The 23,192-nt window shown below is 52.7% G+C and overlaps 1 protein-coding gene and 2 long non-coding RNA genes across 3 annotated transcripts in view; 2 read left to right on the forward strand and 1 right to left on the reverse strand.

The window, feature by feature from the left end:
• The window catches only part of COL23A1 (collagen type XXIII alpha 1 chain), a 314,350-nt gene that overhangs the window by 74,611 nt on the left and 216,547 nt on the right, over positions 1-23,192 (reverse strand). The window lies entirely within an intron of this gene.
• LOC127490563 (uncharacterized) lies at positions 3-2,776 on the forward strand. The gene is made up of 5 exons (XR_007918580.2): positions 3-125; positions 527-645; positions 1,668-1,795; positions 2,215-2,364; positions 2,714-2,776. It is a non-coding gene; the product is annotated as an uncharacterized lncRNA (long non-coding RNA).
• Positions 19,091-22,070, forward strand: LOC127490564 (uncharacterized). Its single transcript, XR_011389443.1, has 3 exons — positions 19,091-19,225; positions 19,585-19,704; positions 20,615-22,070. It is a non-coding gene; the product is annotated as an uncharacterized lncRNA (long non-coding RNA).

A 23,192-nucleotide genomic window follows, 5' to 3' on the forward strand; every position in this document is an offset into this window, starting at 1 on the left:
GGCTTTCTCGCGAGGCCTGTGCACACGTTGCAAGCCTTTCTGAAGCTCGGATCCAGATGGCCCGCCTCTGCCGGGTCAGTCCCCGAGACCCGCGTGTCTGCGGTGCTAAAGGCAGAGCGTTCGGGGTAAGGGGCCCACCCCGCCTTCAGGCTGCGGGCCGTGGCTGGGGCGCTCCCACCCGGCCTCTCCCGAGCTCACCCCGAACGCCCCTGGTGCCCTTTGCCCCTCTAAGCCTCTTTCCACTCCTCTTACTCTGACACTCGGTTCTCTCAGAGGGAAAGGCATGAGGAAGTGAAGGCTCCAGATTGCATTACGAGGTCCCACCTCCTAGAGGACCCCCACCTCTCACATCATCATGCTCCCAGCATATGAACCCCGGCGTGGGGGGTACACACCACTTGCACAGCACAGCAGCTGTGGTCTCCATCAGGTCTGCGTGGGACTGAGGTGACTGTCCAGTCTGGGTCAGACCCAGACTGCCTGGGGGAACCACACCCCGTGTGCTCACTGAGACTTCCTTTTTCAGAGACTGACGGGACAGGCCCCGCGTCTGGAGGGGCTGGGCCTGTGGGGGCCCAACCTCACCCGCACAGAGGGCCTAGGGTGTGGACACGCTGACCGCCACACTGGCTGCAAGAACAATCGGTGCGTTTACTGTGTGATTTTTTTAAAAGATTTATGTTATTTCTTTGAAAGAGTTACAGAGAGGTAGAGCCAGATAGAGAGGTTTTCCATCTGCTGGTTCACTCTCGATATGGCTGCAATGGCCAGAGCTGGGTTGATCTGAAGCCAGGAGCCAGGAGCTTCTTCCTGGGTCTCCCATGGTGGGGGGCGGCGGGGGCCCAAGGACTTGGGTCATCTTCTACTGCTTTCCCAGGCCATAGCAGAGAGCTGGGTTGGAAGTGGAGTAGCCGGGACTCGAACCAGCGCCCATATCAGATGCTGGCACTGCAGGTGGCGGCTTTACCTGCTACACCACAGCGCTGGCCCCATGGATGCTTAATTTATACTCAGAGCTACACTTTTACTCACATGGTTGTCCCTTGGAATCCACAGGGGGACTGGTCCTGGGACCCCTGGATACCCAAGTCTGCAGCCATTCAGATTCCTCATATAAAATGGTGCAGTATTTGCATACATACAGCCTCCTGCATACTCTATATCCTCTCTAGATAACTTACAATACCTAATGCCATATCAAGGCAGAGCACAGAGTTGTTACATTGTACTATTTAGGAATAAAGTCAAGAAGAAAAGTCTGAGGGTGGGCACTGAGGCACAGCAGGGGAAGCTGCCACATGCAATGCCTGCATCCGATTTCAGAGCACTGGTTTGAGTCCTGGATGCTTCGCTTCTGATCCAACCTGTTGCTAACGCATCCTGGGAGGCGGTGCTTGGGCACCTGCCCCCGACATGGGAGACCCAGATGGAGCTCCTGGCTCCTGGTGTGCTCCCTCGCTTTGCTCCGTTACTCTGTTCAAGCAGATGAAAAGTAAATAAATAATTGTTAAAGAAATAAATACTAAAAAAGTCTGCACCTGCTCAGTGCAACATTTTCTGTCTGCAGTGGTTTGAATGTGCAGGCGTGGAATCTGTGGCTAAGGAGGGCTGACTATTCTTCATATCACATGGCTGGGGAAGGCTGTTATTTTGTTTCCATAATCCAGATGGAGACACTGAGGTCCAGAGAGATGAGTGGGCCCTCTGATGCTGTCTAGATGGAACTTGGCCATCGCACTGGTGAGCCCATGCTTGTAAACCCTGCCTGGCCGAAGAAAGCACTAGCTTGTCCACGGTTTGTACAGCCACTTCCTGACATTTGTTGTTTGTTTATTTATTTATTTATTTTTAATAGGCCAGGAACCACACAAACTGGCATCTGCCAGGGATGGCTCTCAGACATCCATGGATTAAGTCCATAAGTCCAGTGCTGCCAGCAGCTTTGTGGTCTCCTGGGGTCTGCATCGGATGCCATCCAAAATGCCTGCTGTTTCTAGCCTGGTTCTCCACCTCCCGTCTGGAGCCAGTTTCATCAAGCATTACCCAAGATGCAAAAATAGTGGCACACCAGCTACACAGGACTCAAGAGCTGTGGCCCAAAGGGCCTTAGGGGGAGGACAGGGGCGCTGCCGGTAGCCTGGACAAGAGAGCCTGTGTAAGCCCAGGGCTCGGTGCTTTGCCATTTTGGCAATCCTTGTTGTAATTGCTCTGCAGAGACAATGGACCCCAGGGACAGAGAAGCAAACAGGGACCCAAAGGCCGAATGACCTGTCCAAGCGCCTGCACCAGCCACCGCTGCCGGCCAAGCTCCCTCTTGCCAGAGAAATGGTGGATTAGGTCCCAGAGCTAAGCCTCATCTAGAAGGTGCAGCAGGGAGGACCTGGGCAGGGGCCGGGGGTGGCTGCTGTGCACACGGGAGTGTTGGGCCTCACACACGCTTCCAGGCTGTGGGTGTGGGAGCACAGGGAGGCAGAGTAGGAACGCCAGGTGTTGAGTGGAAGCACTGCTTTTGGCCGAGACTTACAGGGAGAGGACCACTTGAGGGTGCCCCACATTGGCCGGAGACGAGTGCTATGGTTTGACTGTATCTTTCCATGCTCCATGGACTGGAAACTCATCTCCAGGGTGACAGTGTGGAGGGGGGGAGATGTGGTCATTCCGTAAGAGCGTTCAGCCCCTACCCTTGCCCTCACCCTTCCACCTTCTGCCACAGGTTGGTGCAGCAAGCAGGCCCTCGCCAGATGTGAGCCCCTCCCCTGTGGAGCTTCCAGTCCCTCGTACTGTAAGAAATAAATCTTTTTTCTTTATAAATCATCAGTCCCAGGTAGTCTGTTACAGCAGCACAAAGCAGAACAAGACACGGAGTAACAGCCCATTCCTCAGGCGTGGCAGTACCCCTCCCCACCCTGCCCAGGCTGCAGGGACCGTGCGAGCAGTGTCACAGGCAGATGAGAAGCCTCAGCCCCACTCCCAGAGGCCACTCCCCTTCCCTCCCATGGGACTCCAGGCCACGAGAACGTCTCTGAAGGGCTGAAGGCACCAGCTGGAGGCCTGAACAGGAAGGGGGGATGTGTGAGGGGGAGGGCTTCAGAGAGGGGGAAGGGCATTCTCAGCGTCTTAAAAGGCGAAGGCGGAATCAGGTTAACCTGAACAGCATCAAGAGCCCCTACCCAGGGGAAGGAAGGTATTGGCTATAAAGGAGTTGTGCCAGAGGCTGACAGCTGGCACCTGCTGTGCAGGTGGGTGGAGCTCAGGGCGAGGGCGCCCCAAGGCAGGGTCTGTGGCTTTGGGGCTTGCTCAGCTCCAGATCTTCCCAGCCCCATCATCTCCTATTGGGAAACAGGCTCCGGAGAGGCCCATGTAAACCAGCACACCCCAAACACGCCAAATTCCTCAACTCTCCATTCACCCCGAGCCCTAATCACTGACACATGGGCTGGGTATGCCTCCCGACTTAATGAAGGCCAGGATTTATGACTTTCAGAGAATGGAAAGCTTTTGCTTTTTGTTTTTTTTAAGAACCTAAGAGGCCATTGAGGCGAGCACTGCCTTTCGGGGGTGGGGGGATTCCTCACAACCTGCATGTGCGGAGCAGAGGCCCCTGTGGTGGTGGGCGTGGGCCCGGGGCACTACACGTGGGGGAAAGCTGCCTGTGGCCCCACCTTCACCAGCTCTGGGCTTGGGACAGAAGAGCTCCTTGAGGGGAGGTCTGCCAGCCCTTGGCAGGGCCGACAGCCCCTTACCACATCACATACCCCAGGGACCATGGAGGGCTTGAGAGGGCACTAGGGTAGCAGCTGCCCCAATTTGCATTCCTGGGACCCAGGAAATCAGGGAAAAGCCAGGACAGCGTTGGGCAGGCTGGGAAGGGGCTCTTGACACCACCCCCTCTCCCACCTGCAGCCTCTCCCTCCCCACTCCCCCGTCTCATGCCCCGCCTCCTGCTCCTCCAGCCTGCCAGGCTATTCCCAACTCAGGGCCTTTGCCCAAGCTGTTTCCTCTGCCTGGGACTCTCTTCTTGTGCACCTTTGTATGGCCGACTCCTCCTTGCCCTCAGATATTCCTGTTTTATTTTCTCTCAGCCATCTATCTAGTATCAAAATGACCTAGGTTATTTATTTACTTTTTTTCCTTCAACATTAAAAAGTTAAGTTGATACGTAATAATCATACATGTTTATGGAGTGCAGTATGACATTTCAACACATGCATGCAAAGTGCAATGGTCAGAGCAGGGTAACTGGCATATCTCATCTCAGATGTTGATCATTTCCAGTGTTGGGAACATGTGAAATCCCCTCTGATGGTTATGAGCACTTGGGCCATCTCCTGCTGCTTTCCCAGGTGTTATAGCAGAGAGCTGCATTGGAAGCAGAGGAGCTGGACCTGAACTGTCATTCTGATATGAGTTGCAGGTGTTGCAAGTGGTGGCTGTACCCCAAGGCACTAAACACCACCTCTATTTTTTTTTTAATTTTCATTTCCCTCCATTTATTTATATTTATTTGAAAGGCAGAGAGACAGACAAATAGAGCTTCCATCTGGTGGTTGACTCCCTAAATGCTTGCAACTGCTGGGGCTGGTCCAGGCTGAAGCCAGCAGCCAGGAGCTCAATCTGGATCTCCCACATAAGTGACAGGGGACTAAGTACTTGAGGCATCATCTGATGCTCCTAGTTTCATTAGCAAGAAACTAGAATCAGAAGCGGAGCCAAGTCTCAAACCCAGGGTCTCTAATACAGGATGTGGGACTCTTAACTTCTGCTGCAAACATCTGTCCCTACTAGCTCTTTTTTTTTTTAAAGACTTATTTACTTGAAAGAGTTACACAGAGAGAGAAGGAGAGGCAGAGAGAGAGAGAGAGAGAGAGAGAGAGAGAGGTCTTCCATCCGCTGATTCATTCCCCAGGTGGCCGCATCAGCCGGAGCCATGCCGATCTGAAGCCAGGAGCCAGGAGATTCTTCCGGGTCTCCCACATGGGTGCAGGGACCCAAGGGCTTGAGCCATCTTCCACTGCTTTCCCAGGCCATAGCAGAGAGCTGGATTGGAAGTGGAGCAGCTGGGTCTCGAACCAGCGCCCATATGGGATGCCAGCACAGCAGGTGGTGATTTTACCTGCTATGCCACAGCACTGCCCCCCCACCCCACTAGCTCTTTTGAAATGGACCACTGCCTAGGGTCCATTGGATGTTTTCCTCCCATTCAGCTGCACCGTCTCCATCACTGCCTCTCCCCATTATCTGCGGTTTGGTGCTCATGGTTTCTCTCCCCTTACTGGAATGTCAGGGCCACAGGTCCTTGAGGAATGCTCATTAATGTCAGTGAATGAGCTCTCTTATGGGTGCTGGGCTCTAGCCGACGACGGTCAACCTCACCAGTGCGGCAGCTGAGGCATCCCCAGTCACTCAGGCAAATCTCAGCACAGGTCCCTGAAGGGTGGCCACCAGCGTCCTCTGTTAGGGATCTGTGGCTGGAGGCGGAGTGTGGAGAAGGAGCTGTCCAGGGTCCAGTGTGGACCAGGGCTGGGAGCTTGCAGGGTCCACAGTGGCTCTGAGAGCTGAGGAAGCTGCTGCAGCTATGCAGACCATGGGCCCAGAGGGAAGGTGCTGGGGGCCCCTGCACTAGTGACTCCCACCCCCAAGGGGCCCTGAGTGGTTGACGACTTGTTTTGGTTGGCCCTGGGGCCAGGGCTGGAGCCCATGCTTCTGTTGGGTTGTCTCAGCTGTCAGGAGTAGTCTGTCCCTCTGCCCTGGCTGGGCTCTGCAGCTGCCCCGTCCTTCATCCCTGGGGGGCCCTAGCAGGAGCCTGTGAGTCACATGTGCGGGCCCATGTGGTTCAGCCTCCACACTTCTTTATCTGGCCCTGAGGTTATTCCTGTGTGTCCAGCTGTGTGCAGCAGCCTTAGTCCTTTAAAAATGTGTATATTTTTAATTTTTTAGATAACCTATTTCTTAATTTTTTTTAGTTTTTAAAGAATTAATTTTTATTTATTCGAAAGGCAGAGTTAGACAGAGAGAGAGGTCTTCCGTTCTGCTGGTTCACTCCCCAAATGACCACAATGGCCAGAGCTGGGCTGATCTGAAGCCAGAAGCTAAGGAGCTTCTTCCGGGTCTCCCACATGGGTGTAGGTGCCCAAGCACTTCGGCCATCTTCTGCTGCCTTCTCAGGTCCATTAGCAAGGAGTTGGATTGGAAGTTGAGCAGCTGGGACTTGAACTGGCTCCTATAAAGGATGCTGGCACTTCAGGCTGGGGCTTTAACCCAGTGTGCCACAGCGCTGGCCCCGAGTTAACCTATTTTTAATATATGTTATAGCCTAAGGCTTAATGGCTTTACTAAATAAAGAGTTCAATCAATAAAAAAGTAAACAGATCTTTGTTGGGGTGCAAGGACTAAAAATAATACTCAAATGTAAAGGTGCTCAACCTTACACATATAAAGTAAATTTTAAAAGTCACAAAATTGGGGCAGGTGCTGCAGCATAGTGGGTAAAGCTGCCGCCTGTGGTGCCGGCATCCCATATGGGCATTGGTTTGAGTCCTGACTGCTCCACTTCTGATCCAGCTCTCTGCTATGGCCTGGGAAAGCAGTAGAAGATGGCCCAAGTGCTTGGGCCCCTGCACCTGTGTGGAAGACCCAGAAGAAGCTCCTGACTCCTGGCTTCGCATGAACGTAGCTCTGGTCATTGTAGTCAATTGGAGAGTGAACCAGTGGATGGAAGACTGACTCTCTCTCTCCCTCTCCCTCTCCTTCTCTCTCTGTGTAACTCTTTCAAATAAATAAATAAATGGTTTAAAAAAGTCACAAAATCATTACTATTACAGTAATACAGAATTCCTATCAACATGTTTGACAAGGATTTATACTGAAGTTTGCCAAAGCACTGTGTTTGGAGCAAAACTGATACACAGGGCGTTTCTTTCTTTTTTAAATTTTAACCTCCCCATATATGGGAGGGGACAGTGTTATTTTTTAAACACTGACTCCCCATTCCCTGGCAAACACCAGTCTACATGTCTCTGAATCTGCCCACTTTAGACACCTCATGGAGTATCTGCTCTGACCGGCCTGTTTCACTTAGCATATTGTCCTTAACATTCATCCACGTGGCAAGCTCCCATCTTTTTTTTAAGGCTGAAAAATGTTCCATTGTATGTACTGGGATACTTCAAAAATTCACAGAGAAATGAAACTAACATACATTTATTTGGGAACAACAAATACTTTTTGAAACACAAACATGGATTTTTTCCCCCCATGATACTCTTCATGAACTTTTGGGAGACTTCTCTTATGCAGAGATTCAAATTTTTTTTTGCATCAAAATAAACTTATTTGTATCTTTTAATTCCACTTCCCATGAACTTTTGGTGGCACCATTATACTTAATACATCCTGTTACTATGTTATTTCCTAAAACAGTGGTAAATACACACACATACAGGCACATATGCATATGTGGTATGAAATATGCCACTTTAACCATTTTCCATCACCCCCCAAAGAATCTGTTATTAATGTATTCACCAAGCAATAACTCCCCAACCCCACTTCACCCCTAGTGCCGCCTAATGCTGTATCTCCTTTCTGTCTGTGGATTTACCTATTGTGGATATCTTGGTATTTCCCATAAGTGGAATCATACGTCTTTGTTCTCTCTGATGGTCTTATTTCACTGAGCACAACATCTTAAGTGTCCACCCATGGCATAGCGTGTATCAGAATTTCATTCATTTCTCATGGCTGAATAGTATTCCACTGCATGGACATACCACATTTTGTTTATGCAATCACCTGGCGGTGGTCCCTTGGTCTGTTCCCACCTTTTGCTAATGCTGCAATGAGCACTGGTGTGCACGTCTTTGTTGCTTTCCAGTCTTTGCGGGGATATATGTGGGACTGGCATTCCTCGTTTCTCTCCCTCTCAGTGTTGCTGGGATCTCAGCTGTTCCCTCGGAGTGGCTGTGGCACAGCAAAGAGCTCCAGAGACCTTTAATCCTTTCCCTTTGTGAACCGGACAGACAGCACTCGGGCCTCTACATGAGAATCTGAATGCCCAACCCCAGGGCCTGCCAGTGAAGCAGTCATTTCAGAAACGTCCACTGGAGGGTGGACTACAGGCATTCGGGACCTCGTGATAAGTCAGTCCTGCCCTGGGGCTCCGCGGCCTGCGACACCACCATGGAGGCACTGATTGCGACTCCCTGTTGGAGGGAGGGGACAGACTGTCAGCTGGAGGCCATGCCACCAGGGGGACAAGGCCAGTCCTGAAAGCTCAGCTGTGTGCAGGACCCTGCTGTGCACTCGGTCAGCAAGGCCCTTTCTTCCTAGGGCACGGGAACTGGCCACTTCTCGGGGAAGGCTGTGCAGGGCGCGGGCTTCCTGGCTGACACGAAGGATGCTGGGTGGTCCTGTGGCACTGTGGAAGCACCAACAGGAGAGCTTCTGGCTCTGGGCAGCTAGAAGGGGTGCAGGGCCAGGGGTGTGGGCCAGCCAGCGCCAGTGGTCATCAGCACCCCTGTGTCCTGGAGGGCAGGCCCCTGGCTGGTGTGTGTCTGGAGCCTGGCAAACAGCAGGTGCTAGGGAAATGTCTGTGGTCCTGAGCTCTTCCTGTCAGTACATCTTTTTACTTATGCCCAAGGACCCTGTGCAGTGGATTCCCAGCTTCCAGGGCCTCTGCTCTGGGGCTGCTTCCCTTCTCTTCAGATGCTACAGTCTGGTTAGAGGGCCCCAGGTGGCTGCAGACCCCTCCCTTTCCTCAGGTCCTGTGCTGCCCTGGGTGTGGCAGGGGCCGTGGGGCGCTGGTGCTGAGAGTCCTCCCCAAGTGTGGCTCTCTGCAACCCTTCCTCCCTGGAGTAGGGTGCCGGAATGCCAGGCAGGTGGCTCCCACTTGTGCACCTGCCCTGGTCATGCCCCGAGGGCTGTCCCTGCACTCTGCTGGGCACCCTGGCGGGGAGGGGCAGCAGCCTGCTCTGCTCTGCCCAGGAGGCAAAGAGGCTCACAGTGGGTGGTGGGGGGACCTGTCTCCAGGCACATGGCTGGCATGTGGCAGAGCTGGGACTCAAACCCAGCTGTGTTCACTTGCAAGGCACTGGCCTCTCCATCCTGTGCTGGGGAGGCCCCATGGGGGCTGCGTTTGCTCTGGAAACTTCTGGGTGCTCGCCCCACCCCCTGCCTTGGGTGTATTTTGAGCAGCCAGGAGAGGCTCTTGCTGTTGCCCTGGGAAACACACTTGGTTCCCTTTTCTCCTCTGTTTTTAAAGACCGTTTCCTCTCTGACAGACTATTTCAGGCCTCGTGTACTTTTTGCTGTGCCACGCTGCCTTTTGTGTGCTCAGGGAGCTGGAGTCAGCCTGTGCTGACACAGCCCAGGGTCCCTGGCTCTGGGTTCATAAACCACAGGCGATGATTTCTGTGCTACTGCTACTGCTGCTGCCGCTGCGCTGGCCTCCTCCTGTACCCTCACCTGTGCCCAGTGGGACTTGCCTGCTTAATTTTCACAGCCACTCTCCCAGACAGAAGCCATCACCATCTCATTCTACCAGTGCGGAAAATGGGCCCAGAGACGTCACTGTGGCAAGGCTGGGATTTGGCCCGAGGTGGCCTGGTGCCAGAGTTCCTGCTCTGAGCCCCTGTTCAGCCTCAGGATGAGACGAGGTGGGACGGAGCCCCCGTGGTGCTGGTAGAGACTGGCTGACTGGTCCAAACCCCGGTTCTGTCCATGTCCCCTAGCCCCTCGAGTGGGTTCCCAGAACCTGTGATGGCCGCACCATGCACCCAGCAGCCCAGCGGGGTTTGTGGTGGAGCCGTTGTGTCCACAGCTCCTGGGTACCCCCTTCCAATCCACATGGTGGCAAAGCCGCGGATTCTACATTGCTGACCTTGAGGTGGCCCTGAGGCAGCATTTTGCATGCACTGAAGGATGTGTGATTGCCCGCTGTCCTTGGAACACAGCTCTCTGGCCACAGTCCCTCCTGGCTGACCCATGCTTCCCTCCCTGAGTCTCTCCTGGCTCCCTGAGCCGTGCCGCTCATGCCTCCAACATCCTTTTTCCCTTTCTGGCCAGGAAAACTCCTAACTATTCTTCAGAAGGCAGCTGGGACGTGGGCTTTGTCCTTGCCTGCTTGGCTGCTCCCCCCGGCCCAGGGCTGCTTCCTTGCTGCAGGGTGCAGTGCACACATCTCCTTGCTAGACCGTGATGAGTCCCATAGAGCTCTTCTCTGGGCCTGACCCAGGCCTAGGCAGAGTCTGACTGAGCGCAACCAAGGTGATGGTCCCAGCGGCCATGCACAGAGGCCCCAGACTCCAGGGTGTCCACTGGCAGCTGGTTCTGGGCCTGATTCTTTGCTGAGCATCAGAAAAGCAGAACACGTGATCTTTTCTCATTTTTATTGCTTAGCACCTGTGCCTGCCCCCCTGCCAGCTTATGAACCAAGGGCAAGCTGCCAGGGTTTTCTATCCGCGGCTATTGGAAACCACTTGAGTGGATCAAGCCCCAGTAAACTGCTCTTAACCACTCCCCAGGGAGAGCCCCAAGCCCCTAGATAATTAGCCGCATGTGTGTGGGAGACAGGCCTGTTTTTTTTCCTGAGGATTTATGAGCCAGGGGAATATCCTCATTGACCTCCATTTCAGGGAGGCCTCTTTCTGGAACACTTGCCGAATATTCCATCAACGACACAGCACATGTGCTCGCAGTGGGCCGGCCTGACAGCGTCATCCTGGGCACATGTTTCTCGTCTCACGCGCATTTTGGCGCTGGCTCTGGGGAATGCATGCATTTCTGACCGTCCCTAAACACAGCTCCGAATGGAGCACCATAATTTACCCTTCATGAACGCCGTCACTGCTCTCTCCAAACATACTTGGAAGTGCATTCAAAGTTTATTTAGAAAGAATCTATATATTTTAAATAGACTGAAAGAGTACTTGTGGATTCACCCTCACAGTCTTGGCTCGCTGGGACCTGGGCAACAGCCCCTTCAGCTCACAGAAATGACGCCCTTGGAAGAGACCATGAATGCATGCACATTGGGTCATCTGTCCACACAGGCATTCCTCCAACTCCCGCTGTATGCATTTATTCCTCTGTTAGGCTACCTGCTCCTCCCTCCCTCCAAGTGTGTATTTCTTCTCCCATTCACGCTCCCTCACTTCATTATCTGTCATTACTCATCTGTTCATTTATCCCACTGTAGGAAAACACTTAACACAGCTCTGTGTGAGTAAGGATGTTTCAGTCAAGTGCAGACTGCATATATGAGGGTGATTCCCACACGAGTACAGTTTGTATATGGCACTCTAGGACATTTGCACCTAATGATGCAATTCTCAGAATGTGTTCCCTATGGTTAAGTGACTCATGGCTGTGCTTATTTTTGGGTAGATGAATGAATGTTCATCCAAACAAATACCCATCTGCATATTGGTCTGTTCATCCATTCAACGATCCATCCATCCATTCATCCATCCTTCCATCCAACCACTCATCATCCATCCGTCATCCACCCATCCATCCACCCATCATCCATCCTTCCACCTATCCACCCATTATTCATCCATCCATCATCCATCTGTCCATCCATCCATCCACCCATCCATCCATCCACCCATCATCTGTCCATCCATCCTTCCATCCATCATCTGTCCATCCATCATCCATCCATTCTTCTATCCTTCCATCCATCATCCATCCATCCATCCATCCATCCATCCAAGATGCACTAGTAACCCCCTCTGCCAGATACTGTGCCAGGCACTAGTACTTAATTGAGTTCATCCCAGCACTTGCCTTTGAGTAGCTAACAGGGAGTGGGGACACTACATGCAAGCAGCCTGTTACAACACAGTGAGGGAACCCATGTTAGAAATGTGCCAGCACCGTGGGGCCCAGGGAGGCAGCACTACTTCTGCCTGGGGAGGAGTCTGGGTACAGAGGGGAAATGGAGCTGTTCACCAGTGGAAAACCTGCCCACCTACTCATTCCTCCCAGAGCCAATGGAACAGCAACTTGGGGTGGCACAGACTGAACGCCCACTTGGAAGTCATTTTGGACATTTTTTGTCACACACAACCCCTGGACTGCACTGGGCTGCTTGGCCTTGTCACTCTTGGTGATTCCTACGGCAATTCCCATGAAGCCTGCGTTGTTGTTTCCACATGCAGAGGCCTGGAGGTTGGTCACCCAGCTGCTGGCTAGTCCTTGTAGCCCTCTGCAGCCTTTGTCCACTGGAGGCCCCTGGGACAGCACCAGCCACTGGCCTTTTTGCTCCCCCTCTGAAGGTTCCATTCTGGGTGCTCAGGTCTGACTGGGCATCAGGGTTCTTCTTGTGCCCCACATATCTCAGAGATCCCCGGAAGACCAGCTGCCTTCCCTCTGTGGGAAGCCTAGTGCTCCAAGACCCCAAGATGCCCTGTGTGTTTCAGTGCCTCCCTGCTCCTGGCCCAGGGCAGCAGGGCTGAGAGCGAGGCCCCTGCCTACTGAGCAGGGACTGTGCGTGGCAAATCTAGGCTCCAGATCATGCAGAGACAGGTGATGGTGCAACCAGGAACCTGGCCCCTCCACTGGGTCGGCAGCCCATCTGCCCCCACTGGCCAAGCGGGTCCTCCTGTCTCAGGGAATGTTTGGGTCATCCTTCTTGCCTCCTTCTCTCACACATCCCCTCAAGTCTGTTCCCCATCTCCTTAGTTCCTGATCTCCGCTCCTGATGGGCCTCCCTTCCTCAGGCTCTGCTCATCTGACCTCTGCCCTGATCCCCATCCAAGGGACTCTTCTAGGTCTGGCCAGACCGCTCACTCCAAGACCAATGCCAAAGCCTATGCCACCTCCTCAGCACAGAAAGCAGGATGGTGAAGCCTGGCTCTCTTAAACACTATCCACGCAAACTCAGGTAAATCCTTGGTGTCTTTTTTTTGCCTCAGTTTCCCTATCTGAAAAATGGGTATATTAATATCTTTCTCATGGAGCAGTTTGTTGATGTTAGCATGACGGTTGAATGCAAAATAAGACTTTCAATGCAGGTGGCTAGCTTAGCAGTTATGACAGTAGTAAAACACCTGTGTTTCAGTGCTTGCCTCTGGCTCCTGACTCAGTTTTATGCAAATGCAGACCCTGGGAGGCAGCAGGGGATGGCTCAAGTAGTTGAGTCCCTGCCACCAATGGGGGAGACCTTGACTGGGTTTCTGGCTCCCGGCTTTAGAGGACACCTTTACCATAAGACACAGGGGACAAACAAAAGGGAAAAAGTAACTGGGAGGGGACAGAGGCTTTTCAAAAAGAAAACATTTTAAAACACCTGCAGTTAATATGCTCAGGGATGGGGCTGGCGCTGTGGCGCAGTGGTTAAGCTGTTGTCTGCAGTGCCAGCATCCTATATGGGTGCGGGTTCAAGTCTTGACTGGTCCACTTCCAAACAACTGCCTGCCTGCTAATGCACCAGGGAAAGCAGCAGAAGATGGCCCAAGTATTTGGGTCCCTGTATACATCCGGGAGACTTGGAAGATGTTCCTTATTCCTGGCTTCAGATCGGCCCAGCTCTGGCCACTGGGGCCGTTGGGGAATGAACCAGCAGATGAAAGACCTCTCTCTCTGTCTCTCCATCTCTGCAACTCTGCCTTTCAAATAAGTAAATACTCAAACAAACAAACAAAAAAGGCAGAAAGAGAGAACAGAAACATTTGAGACATTTAGAGGGGAAATCACTAAAGAAATAGTTCAGGAGATTTGGTCTTCACGGAGTCCAGCTCAGTATAGGAACACAGACCCTTGGGGCCGATGCTGTGGCATAGTGGGTAAAGCCACCGCCTGCAGTGCCAGCATCCCATATGGGTGCCGGTTTGAGTCCTGGCTGCTCCACTTCTAATCCAACTCTCTGCTATGGCCTGGGAAAGCAGTGGAAGATGACCTGAGTCCTTGGGCCCCTACACTCATGTGGGAAACCCAGAAGAAGCTCCTGGCTCTGGATTGGCTCATTTCTGGCCATTGCAGCCATTTGAGGAGTGAGCCAGAGCCTCTCTCTCTCTCTCTCTCTCTCTACCTCTGCCTCTCTGTAACCCTGCCTTTCAAATAAACAAATCTTAAAGGAAAAAAAAAAAGAGCCAACAGAAGACCAGAAACACTCCACAGCCACATCTGCCCCTGGAGACCCTCCCGGGCCGTCTCAGTCCGCCCACTTTGGGCTGGGAGCAAAGGCTGAAATGAGAGGTTACTGAGAACTTGCACATGGGGCCTGTGAGGAGGGAAATGGCTGGGGGGCGCCCCCGAGAGCTGGAGCTTGGTCCCCAGGATGGTGCTACTTGGAGTAGGAGGTCTGGTGAGAGGTCCTTCAGTCAGTGCCCTAGGAGCACTCCAGTGCTCACTGGCTTGTATTTTTTTTTTTTTAATCTATTTTGTTTATTTGAAAGGCAGAGACAGAGAGAGGGAGAGATCTTCTGTCCTCTGGTTTACTCCCAAACAGCCGCAGTAGTAGAGGCTAGGCCAGGCCGAAGCCAGGAGCCGGGAGCTTCTTCTGGGTCTCCCACGCAGGTGCAGTAGCCCAAGCCCTTCAGCCATGTTCCATTGCTTTCCCAGGCCATAAGCAGAGAGCTGGAGCGGAAATGGAGCAGCCAGGACTTGAACTGGTGTCATTTGGGATGCCGGAGCTGTAGGTTTGGGCAGCTTGGGGGTGGCTCTGTGTCTCAAGAACCTTCCAGAAGGCAGACAAACTGCTTCTGGGTTTATTTGGCAGAGATGGCTGGGAGCCTGCAAACCACACAGGAAGAGGCTTTGAAGCCCTGGGCACGTCACCGAATCTCCCGGGGCTCCATGTCCCTCTCTGTAAACTGGCTACAAGATGGCACTTTCTCAGGTGCTTGGAGGCTTATGGGAGGCCTGCATGTGAACCAGAGTTCGGGGCTGCATTAGGAACCTCACCATCAAAATGAAGGTAAGCTCACGTCTGGCTTGAGCCACCTGCCCTTGGAGTTCTTTAAGTGGTCCCAGGGGCTGAGAGGCCCTCAGGGCAGGATGGATGCCCCGGTTGTGCATGGCTCTTAGCAGGTTGAGCTCAGAGGACAGAGACAGTCAGAGTCGGAGGGAGAGTGGGGCGGGCACAAATGCCGCAGGCTGCAAGGTTGAGACATAGACACTTGGCTTCTCGGTGTCAGGCCGAGCTGGGACATTTGTGTGCTTTTTCATCTTTTAATCCCAGCTGTTATCAGTGCTGGGCCCAGTCTCCAAGCTGGCAGGGGCTTCCTCTAAATTCCATGAAGAGAACAAAGAGTTCTGAAATAGTGTCACAGCTGCTCGAGCGGCAGCCTGGGCAGTCAGCCCGCAGGGCCAGGCCAGGAGGAAGGCACGCAAAAGCCACACGAAGCCACTTGGCCAGTGCGGGTGGGGGTAGCACAGCTGCCAGAAGGCTGCCCAGCTGGCCTGCCAGGGACCACCCTGGGCTGTGGGGCTGTTGCAGGCCTGGGGTCATCCTCTCTTTGGCCAGTGCCTTTCCCTGGTGAGGGGCTTGGTGCAGTCTCTGCTGGTGACCTTGCAGACATCAAAACCACTGCCTTCCCCAGAGCTTGGAGTGGTCAGTGGTCACCGTGATGGCTCTCCCCTTATCTAGACACTTTCACTGGGATAAACTCGCACTGCAAATTCCCCCTGCTTTCCTGCTGCTGGGATATAGGTGTTACTGCCATTGCACCAGCCGGGAGCATCTGAACGTATTCCGATTTGTGGCTGAGCTCGTGGGGACAGCGCTGGGGCTCAGAGCACCCCCTGTTGCTGGTGGAGGCAGTGTGATTTTGAGCGGCTTCCTGACTTGGCAGCAGAGCTGTTGGCAGGGGTCTGGAGGCATGGCCAGGGAGCAATTCACACCTGCAAGCTCTGGCCTGGAGGGCTGCGGATTCCCTCATACCCCTATCTGGCATTTTTTACTTAAATGAGCTGGAGTGGGTTCCGTTGTCTGCCATTGTGAATCCAGACCCCCTGGCCAAGCTTCAAACTCTGCTGCAGGTTCCAGGGACAAAAACAGACTCACTGAGCGAAAATCACAGAGGTGTGGTCCAGAGCAGCCTTTCTTTGCTAGGAGAAAGCAGCATGCAAGCCCATAGTAAACGGTGACTGACACTGTCTCAGGGCTGGAGAGACAGGATCCCCGGAGGGAGCCGCTTCTACCTAGATATAGCCAACTGTTTCCAGATATTTTCATTTTTTTCAGAGAAGCTAGATTTTTTTTTAAAGAATTAACCCTTATTTGAAATTGTTGACTCATGGTTTAAAACCAAGAAAACCCTGGCAAGTGTGGGTTTGGCTTGTGGCTGCCCCCTTGTGGCCAAAGCCCAAAGCAGCAAGTGCAGCTCTTCACTGTGACATGGAAAGCCCGGAGCCCACCCCTCCTCTGCCCACTGCAGCCCTGCAGTCCTTGTCCTGTCTGTGGTCCAGCTGCTTCTCTGGCTGGTCATGCCCTTTATCTCCTCCTCCTTCTGCATCCTCTGACCCTGTCCCAGAGCTTGGGCAATTGGTGGAATGTGCTGTGCCACCCCCCACCCCTGCACATACTGCCTTCTTGGTGCTTCTGCCCCTGGGCAGTAGCTGTTGGGGCTGCTGTGTCACACCCAACCCAGGTCTGGGAGCTCGTCCATCATTAGAGACACTCTGGCCCATGGGCTGGCCCTGGAGCATCCATCCAAGGGAGAAAAACACAGATGCTGTCTGCTCCGCTTATCCCATGACTGCTATACCTGGGCACACACTGCCCGAAGCCCTGGTGCATGGAAGAGACCCGGTGCATGGAAGCTATCTGAAGACCCTCACGCTAGAGCTTGGCAAGCCTTCCAGCCACACAGATGGCAGTCTTAGTGTCACTCTTTAGAGATGAAGACAGAGTTTCAGCAGAACCTGTTGTCAACACAGACGGACAACTTAAGGCAAAGGGTCTGTAACAAGTCCAGGGGACTGTGATCATTTGCAGTTATTGCACAGTGCCAGCTTCTTGCTGTGTTTGAGTGAGAACTTATCTACCACGTCTTGACAAAGAATTCCAAACGAAACACAGCATGCCAATCACCCTGCACTGTCACCAGTGTGGCTGTGTTGGGTCAGCCTGAGAGTCCTCTTGTCCAACACAACAACAAAGCAGACAAGTGGGGGGAAAGAAGGCTGCAGGGACACGCACACCAAGGGCCCAGAACGGGCAGAGTTTTGGGGCTGTGAGGGGATGAGGTGGTACAGGCTAGCACTTGCAGAGGTGTTCAATAACTTCTAACCACAGAGTTACCTTAGGATGCAGAAATTCCACTCTGACACACATGAGGGGTTTCAAAAAGTTCACAGAAAATGGAATTTTTAAGTTTATTTGGTGCAAAAAATGTTGAAATACATGTATAACAGGGGTCTTTAAAATTCATGGAAAATGAGCCGGCGCCGTGGCTCAATAGGCTAATCCTCCACCTTGCGGCGCCGGCACACCGGGTTCTAGTCCCGGTCGGGGCGCCGGATTCTGTCCCGGTTGCCCCTCTTCCAGGCCAGCTCTCTGCTATGGCCAGGGAGTGCAGTGGAGGATGGCCCAGGTGCTTGGGCCCTGCACCCCATGGGAGACCAGGAAAAGCACCTGGCTCCTGGCTCCTGCCATCGGATCAGCGCGGTGCGCCGGCTGCAGCGGCGGCCATTGGAGGGTGAACCAACGGCAAAGGAAGACCTTTCTCTCTCTGTCTCTCTCTCTCACTGTCCACTCTGCCTGTCAAAAAAAAAAAAAAAAAAAAAATTCATGGAAAATGTGTACTATGAAAAAATCTGTATGTGACTCTCATCTTTTTTTAGCATCCAAAATAAACATTTTAATTCCATTTCTGAAATTTTTAAAAAGGAAAGAATACAGCATTTTGATTTCACTTTTAATTTTAGTGTTAGAGAAAGAGTTGCCATCTACAGGCTCAATCCCCAAATGCCCACAACGGCCAGGGCTGGGCCAGGCTGAAATCAGGAGCCAGGAACTTGATCTAGGTCTCTCCTACGTGGATGGTAGGAACCCAAGTACTTGAGTCATTTCTGCTGCCTCCCAGGGTCTGAATTAACAGGAACCTGGAGCTGGGAGCCAGGCTCGAACCCAGGCTCTCCAGTATGGGATGTGGGCAAATTAACTAGCATCTTAACTTTGAGGCCCAATGGCCGCCCCTCACTGAATTCTCTGAAGCACTGTTCTTCGGTTCAGCTTACTGGAAACAAGCATTCAAGCAAGCATAGGCACTCGGATGCTCACAGCACACTGCGCAAAGTAGCCCAAAGTGGAAACACTTCACAAGTCCATCAGTGAGCCAGCGGCTCAGAGTGGGGCCATGCACACAGCGCAGAGGGAATGCTGACAGATGCTACAACATGGGTGCACTCAGAACCTCGAAATGAGCCACATACTGCATGACTTCATGTCAACGACACCTGCAGGACAGACAGAGCCACGGAGACTGCTGGGGGAAGGCAGGATGAGGGGCCACTGCTGCTCTTTCTGTCTGAGGTGCTGAAAATGTCTTGGAACTACACAGGGGTGAGGGTTGCATGATCCTGTGAATGTCCACAATCCCCCGACTCGTCAGATTAAGCATATTTTATGTTATGTGAATTTCATTTCAACCACTAGGAAAGAAAGCATCTAGCTAACAGTTCATCTTGCTCTTGGCAGAGCAGTCTGTTTCATCTCTGGCTTCACGGTGCTTTACAAAATAAACAAAAGTTAAAATGGAGGGAAGCTGGAAATTCTAAGAGTAGAGGGAAAAGCAGAGCAGAATCAGGTTTCCAAGGGCTCTGGCTGACTGGGGAGTGATTTGCTCTTGTAAAGAATAAAACTGCGTCTGCTGGCTGAGCATCTATGCGGTTGTATCCATGCGGATCTATACAGATTTATACGGCAGAGATAAAACAAAAACAAGGTCAAGCTGTGACAAAACAAGGCAAAGCAAACAAACAAAAAAACCCCTCATGTCTGCAGCACAGGCAGAACAGCAGTGACAGCTCCCGCCCTCTGTCCTTGCGGTGTCTGGGATTCCGGCTCTGACTTCCCTGGGAGTGAGGCCTGGGGCTGGGGTGGGGTGGTCCGGGGAGGGAGCGCAGCACGGTGTTGGTGCGGCGCATGCGTTGGCTGGACCCCCGCCCCTTGGCCCGCGCCCAGCACGTCCCTGAAAGGAGAGGCGGGCTTGCAGCCTTCTGTACAACAGCACACCAGGGCGCTGGCAAACTACGCAGTTACCTTCCATAAACTGCGGTGCGTTCAAACAGACGATCTCTCCGCAAATTGGGCTGCAGGCCAGACGGACCGGGGTGGGGGGTGGGGGAGGAGTCGGGGAGTTGCGGGGTCGGGAGCACTCAGATCCATAAGTCCCAGCTTTGGGAGTGTGGGGGCTCTTCCCCGAGACTGGGGGAGGGGGCCGAGGCTGCCTCTTTGCCTGGACACTGGGTTTCTCTGCATTCTCCCTATCTTCATCATTCATTGTCCACAGTAATAATTTAGATAATTAATTATGTTTTATGAGCCTGTTATAAAGTATGTCTACATATGTATATATTAATACGGGTTATATATATATATATATATATATATAGTTACTAGTATTATTATTACAGGGGCGATTCCTGACATTTATGGAGTTTGCATGGACCACAACCCCCAGGTTTCTGACAACTGCATGAAGGGGGAACCACTGAGAGCCCCACACCATCTCTGGGAAGCTGAGGCTTGGCCAGGTAAAGTCTGATCCTCGCTTTGAGTTACTACACCAAGAACTCAGGTGCTGAAGACCAACTGCACACGGACAGTGTCCATCTCTGCACCTGATTCTGGGAGGTCTGGAGGGCACCAAACAGGGTGGCAGCCGGCAGCCCCTCCCCCTGCCCCTGGACTCACATCGAGGATCCCCTTCCCCCAACAGCACGGTGCAGCTGAGAACATCCTAGAAAGGTCCTCTGAGAAGCCCCTTAAGGCCAGGAGCACCACAGGCTGCTCCCCCAGAGCTGTGGTGACTCCTGGATCTCTGGGGACACTAGCCTTAGCCATCAGCTGGTGTTTGATGGAAACCACGTGCACCCTCGGCGTCCCTGTAGATTGCTTCCAAGACCCCCTCACTGCCACCAAAACCTGCAGCCCCTCAAGTCCCTAGTAACTTGCATAGAACTTAGGTACATGGGGGTTTCGTATGTAGCAGAGCAGCTTCCTCGCTGTGATCTACTAAAAGTCAGCCCTCCACACAAGGATTTATAAAAAAGCATTAAAAAAGAAAAGAACCTAGGTACTTTCTCCCATATATGTTCTGTCATCTCCATCATCGCTACTTAGAAACGCCTGTTAGTCTATGCAACATCCCCAGTGCATGTAAAAGCTATATCCAACAGTTGTTACACTGTATTGTTTGGGGAATGATGACAAGAAACAACGTCTCTGTGTGTTCAGTACAGACATATCCCCCTGCTCCCGCCCAGGATTATGTGAGGTCAGTTGAGTCCTCTCATGTGGAGCCACGGATACCAGAGGGCTGAGTGCACTGCAGAACCAGGTGCTTCTGTTTGGGGGCTCAGCAGATCTAGGGCACCTGCAACTGAGGGTGGCCAAGTGCTTGCACTTTGGCGGGGTCCAAGTGTGAATCTGCCTGGGTTCCAGGTGCACCTGACGTGACCGGAAGACAGGACTGTGAGGCAGCCCAGGTCTGGTTGCAGCCTGGCTCCACCAGCAACAAGCCCTGGAACCTGGAAACAGAACCTTAGGGCTGAGTGAGTCACAGCTCCTGCTTTAGGCAGCAATTCCTTTCCCACCTCCGGGACACAGCTCAGCCGACCTCTACTTGAATGCCTTCTCTGATGAGGAGCTCACTACCTCAGAGAGATGGACTCCACCTTTGGACAGCTCTGCCTGTTAGAAAAACTCTAGCTGAGCCAAAGCCCACTCCCTAAGGTGCCAGTGCTGCTGGGCTGGCCCCCATCCAGAACAAACCCAGCCCTCGCAAAGTCTCCAAAGCTCCGACACGCAGAGCCACAGGCCCTGTTCCCAGAGACCTCTCTGTGGGCTGTGTGTGCATCCTGGAAACCCTCTCTAGCCCTGCCCCATCACCTGGGTTCCTGCCCTCTGCAGCCAACAGAGGCACCCCACCCCCACGCCCACCTCTGGACCTTTGCACTGGCTAGATGAACTCCTTTTCTTTATAAAGCAGCCTGCCTCTGGCACTTCATTGGAGTAACAGAAAATGGACAAATACAAGCAATGAAGTGAGTATCCACTGTCACCCAAGTGGGAGGGCAGGACCAAAACACTCTCAAATGCAGAAGGCTGCAAGAATCTGCCGTGGAAAACCCTGAGGAACTCCAGTGAGAGAAGAGAAGTCCAGAACACACTCCAAGACACGCGCAGATCAAAGGCAACTGCATTCTGGAGCAAAGATGGTTTTCTCCTGCCCCGACTCCAAAGTAAAGAGAAAATAAACAAACAGAGGAACCAAGCCTGGAATCGCACATGGGGACATCCAGGGACATGGAGGCGCGGGGAATCCTTGTCTTGGCTAAGTGACATATGGACAGCGATCTTTACAGTAAGAAGGGGCTAACCAGAAACACAGGAAAGCAAGGGACAAGCTGGAACCATAAACATGTCAGCAAAAAAGGCAGACTGTTGATTGGACAGATCCCAAAATGCAGCTATAGGCATTTTACAAGAAAGACAACTTGGTCGTAAATCAAAGTAATGATGGGGGTGGAGCAAGGCTGAGATCTGGGAGGCTGGTGTGGGCTCCATCTGTGGGAGTTCATGATACTTTTGCAAAAGTCTGAATGCATTTTACAAAGCATGCTTTTTGACCAAGATCTCTCTCTCTCCTCCAGAAGTCAAAGATACCTGTATTTTGCTCATGTTTACACTGAGCGTATTGCTTGAACCTTAAAGAAGAAACTGGCTAAACAGAAATGAGTTTCAGACGCTGGTTTTATGAGTGGTGATGTAAGCACACCCATTGGCTCTGGAAACCTCAAAATTTCTCCTTGGAATGATCCTTGTATGCTGTCAGGGGCTAAAGGGAAGCTGTATGTTTAAATTGTTTTTTAAAAATTAAACACAAAAATACACAAACACTTAAATGCCATACACACACATACACACACACACCCTCTGTGTGTGCTCTCACACACTCCCCAAAGGCCATCCACAGAATGCTAATAATAGTCGCCCCTAGACCTGGATCACACAAGGGCCCTTTTTATTATTTTGCCCCCTCCTGAAAAGATCCTGTGTCCCAGGCTGCATTTCTGCAGGAACAGCGAGCTTGTTTTCCCATCATTATTAATCAGAGTCATATGCGGGGCCACTCGGAGTGCCTGATGGCTGCAGATAGGCAGCTGCCCTGCGCCGGGCGCACAGAACTTAGCGGAAGGGGGTCAACCCAGTGCTGGGCTGGCGGGCGGCTGGTCCCTCGGCAAGGCTGATTTCCATCAGAGTCTCTGAAACAGCAAAACCCACTGGGGGATCCCTGGGGACCTGAGAAGGCGTCCACTCCCACCTGGTGGGCAGGGCAGGGCCCAGAAGCCCTGGCCTCCTCCTCCTGCGCTCCATCCTCACTCAAAACACTGCCAACAGAACTTTCTGCGATGACAGGAGCAGTTCCCAGGCGGCCCACGTGGAAGCCGCAAGCCACACGTGGTGTTGGAGCACCTGGAATGTGATGAGTGCGACCCAAGGGCTGAGTTCTCAACTCTATTTAACTTCAATTTCAGTGTAAATAGCCAAGGGGGACCGCTGGAAGTCTGGCATGAAGTGAAGGAAGCCAGACAGAAAGGCAGCAGGCTGTGTGATTCCACTCCAGGAGACATCCAGGAGGGGCAGGCCCACGGAGACCGGAAGTCCAGGGTGGCCAGAAGTCACTGCTAGGGCTTCCTTCTTTAACAGATTTATTTATTCTATTAGTCTGAGAGGGAGGGAGTGAGGGAGAGAGCGAGCGAGCTCCCAGTGCAGGCTAAATCGAGGAGCCAGGAACTCAGTCACAGGTCTCCCACATGGGTGGCAGGGAGCCAAGCACTCAAGCCATCACCTGCTGCCTCCCAGGGTGTGCATTAGCAGGGAGCTGGAAGGGCAGAACTAGGATTTGAACCGAGGTGCTCCAATGCGAGACTCAGGTATTCCAAGCAGTGTTTTAACTGCTAGCAAAATACCTGCCCCAACCAGGGCTTCTGTCAGTCCATTTTCTGCTGCTGTTACA

Source organism: Oryctolagus cuniculus, chromosome 6 (assembly GCF_964237555.1).
Source record: "Oryctolagus cuniculus chromosome 6, mOryCun1.1, whole genome shotgun sequence".
Taxonomy (NCBI): Eukaryota; Metazoa; Chordata; class Mammalia; order Lagomorpha; family Leporidae; genus Oryctolagus; species Oryctolagus cuniculus.